Source organism: Lipotes vexillifer, unplaced genomic scaffold, assembly GCF_000442215.2.
Source record: "Lipotes vexillifer unplaced genomic scaffold, Lipotes_vexillifer_v1.1 scaffold196, whole genome shotgun sequence".
NCBI classification, from domain to species: Eukaryota; Metazoa; Chordata; class Mammalia; order Artiodactyla; family Lipotidae; genus Lipotes; species Lipotes vexillifer.
This window is the reverse complement of record NW_006775077.1, coordinates 2,691,891-2,701,051: the sequence shown is the minus strand read 5'-3', so window position 1 is coordinate 2,701,051 and position 9,161 is coordinate 2,691,891.

Here is a 9,161-nt window from a genome sequence, read left to right as displayed (position 1 = left end):
CGCTCTTCCTGTCGCTCAGGAACGCGGAAGCCCGTCTCTCTCCTTTCCCTCTCGTCAGATTCTCCAGGCCTCCGGCTGTGGACGCGAGACTACCCACCTGTCTCAGGATGGAGTTAACCTGTCCCAGCAGTGATCAGTGTTCAGTCCTGGGGGCTTGTAAACGACCCTGTGTGACAGCTGAATTCTCAGCGGTGTCTCCAGAAAATAGCCGAGGCCTAAAAGCACAGCTTCTTCTGTAGATGTCTACTGGGCTGGTCGATGTCTACTGGGCTGAAGAGAGGCCTTGGTGCTTCCTGGTCCCACCTCTGCCCCCCGAGCCAGGGTCGCACACACCTAGAGCATTGAGTCGCGGGCACCTGGTGCCTCGAGGGCCATCCTTTCTGTCCGCTGCTGTATTGGGCACATTCTGTCCTTTTCTCAAGACCTTAACTGTTATTGGTGTTCCACATCTTCTCTTTACTACGATCCCTCAAAACCTAAACCTACTGGGAGGGTTATCTGATCTCAATCTGAGTTGCTAAATAAAAAATAAAAACTGAGCCTCTGGAGGAGCTGCTGCCTGTGCGCCTTTCTCTGCACAGCCCCGTGCCTGTGCGTGGTGAGGTATGCGGTGCGGGCTGGCGGGGTTGAGGGCCGGGCTCAGAACGCCGGTGCCCGTCTCGCTCGTCCTCTCCTGTCCCCACTCCTGGTGCTGCCGAGCCGCAGAAGAGCCCATCAGAGTGGTTTAAACAGCAGAGTCCCCTGGCCCAGCTGATGGAGGAGGCCACACTAAACTCCCCCGAAGGAACCGGGCCCTTGTTTATCGTGAAGTCTGTGTTTTGTCTACTTTGCTGACCCACCTGACTCGTAGGCCGGGACTGGCATGGGGGACGGGGGTGCTGTTTGTTGGGCCCTGTCACACCTGACACGTAACGGGATGGAGTGGAAGCCATGCTTTCAGCCCCTGGATCTTTCCTTCACTGCCCGGGTCCTCCTCGCCCCTGGAGTCACCTCCACAGTGTCCTCAGCAGCATTGTGAGCTGCAGCCTCCTTATCTCCATCCTCACCACTCATGCTGCTAGGCCTCAGGGAGGCTTGTCCAGGAAAACAGTCTGGTACCAGTCACCCTGCGCCCTCCAGGGACCGAGTCCTTGGAGCTACCTGCTCAGGGTCAGTGCACTTTAACTCTAGTTTCAAGTTAGGGGCAGAGACTTTGCTCGGTGCTCAGGAAATGCATTCATCCCACTGTTCCGTGGGAGGAGAGGCGTCCCCCAGCTGTGCCCCTGAATGGTGTTACTCCGCGGCGGGAAGCTGACTACTGACAAGAATACCCTGCCTGGTCTTATTTAGAAAAAGAGAACTTACTGGGCTGTGTTCTTGACCCGGAAGCGAAGGAGCTGAGAGGAGTCCCGACCTGAAGGAAAGCTGAGCGTCTCCGTGCGACCAAGGGAAAGTCGTAGTTCCTTTGCTCTTGCTTTTTGGCCACGGCATCGGGAAAGGGTGGTAGACCTGTCGGGATCCTTAAACCACATGTATTAGTGAGGCCGCTGTGACCGCGACGACACAGTCTTCAAGGTGATGACAGTTTTCTCGGGCAGGCGGGGCTCCCCGGCTTCAGCGTCAAGGTCGTGGCCTCTGCTCCAGCCTGCAGCCCCAGCCTGTAGGAAGGAGGGATGGGGGAAGACAGGCTTCCTCGCTTCTGGGCACCATCCAGAGTTTGCATCTTTCTCAGGTAGTCACACAGCCACTCCTAACTGCACAAGAGGCAGGAAACATGCGTGAATGACATTTCTATCACTGCAGGAGAGGAAAGACATACTGGGGAGTCAACAGTGTAGATGGGGACCCAGACGTTGGATGGATTTGGTCCCATGGCCCCAGCCGTTCATGTGGGAGAGACCAGGGACTAACCCCTCCCAGGGATAACTCTGACTCCCAGGCCTGGGGTGATGTGAAAGGTCTCCCCAGCACACTCTAAGTGCTTTGGAGACTCACAGCCTGTTAGTGGTTGAATTGCATCCCCTAAAAATCCGTATTAAAATCCTAACCCCCAGTACCTCAGAGTGGGACCGGATTTGGAGATGGGGTCTTTGCAGAGGTCTTGTGGGTGGGCCCTAGTCCAGTATGACTGGTGTCCTTATGAAGCGGGAACGTGTGGACAGGAATGTACCCAGGGAGAGGGCCACGTGAAGGCGAAGGCAGAGGCTGGGCCATGCGTTTGCAAAACAGGGAACATGGACGATTACCTGCAGCCCCTGGAAGCTGAGAGGGGCCAGGCAGAGATTCTCCCCCTGCCCTTAGGGAGGAACCAACCCTGCCAACGTCTTGATCTTGGACTTCCTGGCCCAGAACTAGGGGAGAATAGATTTCTGTTGTTTAAGCCACCCTTTCTGCCACCCTTCACTATGGCAGCCGGAGCAGACTGACACCCAGCCTGTCGTGCTGACGCGTTCTAGGGTCACAGTGCCAGCGCAGGGCCGAGGTATCACCTGCCAGAGGTAACAGTGTGTGTTCACGTGGCCTCCCTTAGGTCTGCCGGCCTTGGGCACGTGCACCTGCTCCCTGCCAAAGGTGACACCATCCACACGTGCCAGGCAAAGCCCCTGGGCTGTCACGCACGGCCTGGGCTGGCCTCGCTGGCCTTCAGTTATATCAGATGACTTCCGGGCCACTGCCTCATCCCATGTCTGTGCATGCAATACGCATTGTCTCTCCCTCTGCTGGCGAGTTGAACACATGTCTCTGAAGCAGCTTTGTTTTCCAAATGTGAATAGGTCCACTATTCCAGCCTTGTCTTCCCTCTGGGGAACGGGGAGGACACAGACAGGCACCTCGTGGGGGGATGTTTAATGTGACCAGCTGAGGCCTTGGTGAGACCCCCTCTTCCACTTTCCTTCGAGGTCCGGGGGAATTGCTGAGACCACAGAACTGCCGCCCAATGGATCCCAAAGTAGGAAGGATGGTGAGTAGACCCTCCACCGCTCAGGGTCCAGGGGAGCAGCGTGCTAGCCTTCCACTTGCCTAACGGTGCGTGTGCCATGCCTGTGAGGCAGGTTGCAGAGCGGATCCCCACCTGCACTTAGACGTGTTCTCGGGTGCTGCCTGTCTCAGCCTGAGCGGCGCGGCATTTGGGAGTAGTTTATTGGCATGCTTTGGGTGGCTGTACGTTCCAACAAATAATTAAATGGCATTTTTTTCAAGCATCTTACACAGTAGTTGGAAGCCAGTTCCCCTCAGTGAATGCTGGGGTCCGGGGTGCTGACACAAGGCCTAGGCAGGTGCGGTGACCTAGATGTTCAACAGCACACTTCTCCATACTCATCTTTTCTTCCCACGTAAAGCAATATTCTTATCAAAACCACAGAGCACAACTTCCAGCTGCTGAATGCAAAAGTCCAAGTACCGCTTGGAGGGTGATGTGGAGAACTCTACACACCCAGGTACAGTTTGCTGCCCTTCCTCACTGAACTCTGAACTCTGCTCTGCTTCCTGCTGCCCCCTGCCTGCCACAAAACATTAGTGTGAATAGTTTTGAGGTGGAGGTCTAGGAATCTGCATTTTTAAAACATGTAATTCAATAATTTTTAGTATATTCACAGATATATGTGACCGTCACCACAGTTTATTTTAGGATGCTTTCATCACCTCAAAAAGAAGTCCTGTACTCCTTAGCAGTTACTTTCCTGTTCCCCTATTCCTGCCCCATTCCTAAGCCACCACTGATCTACTCGTATCTCATTTAGGGCTCTCTGTGGTGCAAGCAATGAGCTATTTAATACGAAGCATTTCTAAGGAAACAAAAATAAAGGTTAATGATTAAAACAAACTACAAATTCTGTTTTTGAGTCCAGAGGACAGTCAATCAAGAAAACCTCTGGGGGCTTCCCTGGTGGCGCAGTGGTTGAGAATCTGCCTGCTAATGCAGGGAACACGGGTTCGAGCCCTGGTCTGGGAAGATCCCACATGCCACAGAGCAACTGGGCCCGTGAGCCACAACTACTGAGCCTGCGCGTCTGGAGCCTGTGCTCCGCAACAAGAGAGGCCGCGAGAGTGAGAGGCCCGCGCACCGCGATGAAGAGTGGCCCCCGCTTGCCACAACTAGAGAAAGCCCTCGCACAGAAACGAAGACCCAACACAGCCATAAATAAATAAATAAAGCAAACTGTCAACAAGTAAAAATAAACACAATTATATAAAAAAAGAAAAAAAAAAGAAAAAAAAAGAAAACCTCTGGCTGTTGGGCTCAAAGCATCTTTAGATGGTGGCGTGAGGGCAATTCTGACAAATTTCCTGGTTTGTAGTTTGAATGACTCTGGGATGGTGTTGGGCGTTCTGGTGAACTTTCCGAGTGGCCCACCCAGCAGCAGTCAAGCAAGTTATCCATATGTGATTCATCGTGGTGATTTCTCTGTAGTTTATATATCAGCACCAGTTTGTAGGGCTTCAGGAAAAGGGCAGCTTTAGTTCTTAGTGACTCCAAGTTAGCAGGGTAGGAGAAAATTGGAAATATTAGTTTAAAGAGTTGTAGCCAGATATTGGAGGAAACTAGCAGAATTCAGGGTCCAGTTTACGAGTAGATAACAAAACCTCAAAGAGAGCGAATAGGGCTTAGATCTGATAATGGATGTACTGTAGTTTTTTTTATTGTAACATAATGTTCTCTTGACAGTCACCTCCATTCCTATCAGACATAATCACAGCAAGACTAATTGGTAAAGAGTCTAGTCTCATTACACTTGGCCTGATTATTTGCAGAAGTGCTGCAAGAGTAGTGTTTGATCATATCAGCTCTTAAGTCCGCTTTACTGGAACTTTCAAAAGGAATCTCAGATTAGACTTGTAAAAGCTTCTCAAGGGCAGGAAGCCAAGCCAAGTGTCACCATCAGACTTCACCTGCAATAACCAAGATTTGGGTGAATTCCCTTCTTCTTGAGGCCTGCAGTATACCTAAAGATTCCTGGGTCTGCCAGAAAGTGACCTTACTTACTCACCTGTAAGAGTAGGAACTCTGTAACAAAGGCACCAGGCTGTCTTTTCAGGAAGATTTATTGGCTCAGTAAAGTCAACTTTAGTTCCTTAAAACTTCTCTTCACATCTGATTCTATGCCTGTCATTCTCAAATATGGCATCCCAGCCAAGACCCTGGTAATAAACCAATGTTTTCAATTTAGTCCTGTTATACAGAGAAAAGATTGTTATTTAACTTATGCATTTGCGCATATATGTGTATATGTATATGAACTACAGTGTCATGAAAGTAAGAGCACTCAGAGTTTATGAGTACTGGAGGTATGAGGGAGAAAAACGTGAATGTTTCAATTCTGTTTACAAAGATACAATTTATCCGATTACTATAAGTTACAGATAGCTTAAGAGAAAAAAAGTTTTCCTTAAACCTGGAAACAAAACATTAAAGAACTAGCAATATTTCAAACAAAAAGTCATAAAAATTGCAATAATTCTCATCAGTTCATTCAGTCCCATATAATGATTTTTGTTTTGCTAAATCTTGGGTTAGAAGTTTTATGAATCCATCAGCTTTTCCGTTAGTTCTGGAAATCCTTGCTCAGTCCAGTGGCATGGTCTCAAAATTAATTCAAGTGATGTCATCATGGTGCTTCTTGCCTGTAGCTGATTATAAATGTTTTCAGAGAATAATCAGAATAAAACTATAACTCTTTGTGAATGACAAGACTTTAAATAGCCATGGTTAAAGATATGGTGAGAGTTCATTTTAAAAAATGACTCAGTGGGGCTTCCCTGGTGGCGCAGTGGTTGGGAGTCTGCCTGCCGATGCAGGGGATGTGGGTTCGTGCCCGGTCTGGGAGGATCCCACGTGCCGCGGAGGGGCTGGGCCCGTGAGCCATGGCCGCTGGGCCTGCGCATCCGGAGCCTGGGCTCCGCAGCGGGAGGGGCCACAGCAGTGAGAGGCCCGCATACCGCAAAAAAAAAAAAAAAAAAAAAAAAAAATGACTCAGTGGACAAGGAAATTTGATTATTTCTAAGGCATACAACGTTTTAAGATAAAAATTGGAATTATGATGATTATATGGACAGTAAGGACACTAACAAATTTCCAGGAATCTTTACGCAATTTTGAAATACTTATATTAGTAACATATATCCATACAAATATAACCTAAGTTAAACATCACTTCTATTTAACAGTGCTTCTCATGTAACTTAACGTATCAAATAAGCCTAATTAGTTTCATATCACTATTTTTATAAGGAGAGAGAACAAATCTTTGATATTTTCTGGGGGCCCTCTGGAAAAATCCCAAAGTTGGTTCTAGGTCAAAAAGACTTCATTTAAAATTTGACTTTGGAAAAAAAAAAAAAAATTGACTTTGGGAGGTTCTCAAATATGTCAGCAGGTTTAAGACACTTGATTCAATGTGATCACAAGTCACCGTGAAACAGTACTTAGTTATCTCTTTTTTTTTAAGTTATCTCTAACTAAAGTGACTTAAAGGATTTCAAAGGCATGTTCAGAAATTTTCATAGTTATAAAAAGACTTTAGTTCTTTTAATATTGAGAAGACTCAGTTTTCTTAAGTAATCAAAGAGCTGATTAAAACAACATGAAATACAGGAAATTATTTTGATAAGTGCAGAATCTTTGTTTTCTAGGCAGATTATTCAACAGGTAAAGAAAAATCTTTTGCACTAATCCAAGAAAACCTTGTCCTTTTAACAGAGTAAGAAAGTTGAATTCTAGTTTTGCATAGGCACACTGTTGATATTAAAGATCTTTTTTTAAAAAACAAAAATCTTATCATAAATTCATTTAACTTGAGCCAGCTTGACTACACAACATAAGATTTTTTTCTCTCTCTTCTCCAACTTTTTATACCTATTTATTTTTTTTTCCTTTATTCTCCTTTAAAAAAAAATGAAACAACCATTAAATAACCTCTAAACTAGGACAAAATTTTTCTCCTTTTCCCTTAACAAAAACACATCTTCATACCTTATACTTTTTTTTTTTTTTACCAAAATCACATCTTGCATCCTTGCATACTTTGTATATAGAGGTTTTTTCTTTACCCTTTTTATTTCTAGTAGTTTCACTTACATATAAGACTAGAATTCTTAACCCTTAGTGATTAACATCTAGTGAAAACTAGGAGGTAGGCAATGGTGAACTGTTTGTCACATACAACATTCTGTAGTAGGTGAGCAAACACTAACAATGAGAAAGATAATCCACAAAACTGGGAAGTGAATTTACTGCCACTGAAATGCAAACAGTAGAACATGCTTTAAAAATGGATACAAAGTACATTTAAAATCTTCAAGACACAAATGAAAGACTAAGAATAAGAAATTATAAAACAAGTGGGCACATATGAGTCAAGAACAGATGGATAGGAAACACAACCAACTAGCAACCCTGAAAAAGGAAACTAGTCAGTGCAGTAACTCAGTAGAGGATGTTAATGCCAGCTGGCCACAGCCAAAGAGAGAATGAATGAGCCGGACATCAGGACTGAGGAATTCACCCAGGAAGTGGAGCACAGAGATGAAAGGAAAAAAAGAAAAGAGAAGAGAGCTGGAGGACATACGAGAGATTGAAAGACTCCAGCTGTAGTAGCAGTCCTAGGAAAGAGAATAAAGGAAATGGTGGAGAAGTGAGCACATAGGGTAGGGGGTCTCTGGAGGAAAAGAACCAGATGCAGCTTTTTGACAGAACAGAAGCCATTTTAGCCTAAGCCATTTTGGGATCTAAGCCTGGCCACCATGCTTGCCCTTGAACAGGTCTCCGTAATTAATGATCTTAAGGGAACAAAAGGTGGGAACAAATGACTGTCATCAAGCAAGAGAAGTAAAAAGAGTGAAGATAATAAATCAGTTGAAAAGACTCCCAGTTCTGTTTCAGTGATAAAGATTAGCCTGAAGGCTCAACCCCGAGACCAACTGGAACCTCAGGGGTGATAATGTTGACCTTTTCTGACCCTCGTGACCTCAGCCAACTAAAACTTGGACTCTGGTGACCTTTGCCCCAATTGTATGCCGAAGCCCCTTCATGAATATGCATATTCCCTTAGCTTAAAACTTTCCCAATTTGCTGTTTGCGGGGACACTGCTTTGGGAAATATCCCTGATGTTCTCCTTACTCGCTGCAAGTGATAAATCCTTCCTTCTCCCACTCTTTGTCTTGGTTGTGTCTTTTGGCTCGACACCCACCAAGAGGTGAACCCAGTTTTCAGGTAACAGTGATATTAGAGAATTACTAAGCATTTTACAGAATAAAAAAAGACAGAAAAGAGTGTTCAGTTTGAAAATAGACAGTGATGATTGAGCAAAATGTGTAAATATGTCAGTCAGACTCATCATAGTGAAGTTGAGGACGTCAAGGGACAAGAGCAAGCCTGCAATCTGTCACGGAGGAAGGGTGGCGGCAGCTGGCAAGGATGCTGTGAATTGTGAGGTGCAGGCTGTGGACCCCGTGGGATGCATAGGGGTTCCCTGTGAGCCTGGAGCAGCTGGCATGGCTTTGCTGATGAAGAGCTGGGAGGCTGGAGAGAAGCAAAGGACTCCCGGCAGGCAGATCAGTGAACAGAGGTCCACGTGGGGGTTTCAGGGGGACTGCCAGGAGGGAAAAGCCTGCCCATATTTGACATTCACTCTTTGCGTTATTCAGGTTTGCAGCTGGAATAGTTTGATGAGACAGATTCTGCGTTTTCTACACAGCGTTGAAGAAGAGCTATAGTTCCATGAGTGAGAAGCAGCTCCTCTTGTGCCCTTCAAGACTATGCATGTAGTTATCCGGTAAGTACTGGCTGGGCCTGGTCTTGTTCTGTGACAGGCACAGCTTAGGCTCTTGGGGACCTGGGACATAGGAAGACCAAGTCCCAGTTGTCATGCGGCTCATGTTCAAGTGAGTCAGATGATAATTATTAAGAAAGCAAATAAGAGAATATTAGTGACAAGAGACTAACAGAGTGTACTGGGTCAGATAATGGCCCCAAATCCATGTCCTCCTGGAACCTCAGAATGTGACCTTACTTGGAAGGAGGACCTTTGCAGATGTAATTAGTTAAAATCAGGTCCTACTGTCTGGGGTGGTCCCCAAAGCCACTGCCTAGTCCTTCTTAGAAGAGGCAGGGATACACCCAGGAGAAGGGCACAGGTGGCAGGGATGCGGCTATGAGCCAAGGAACGCCCCCCCCCCCCCC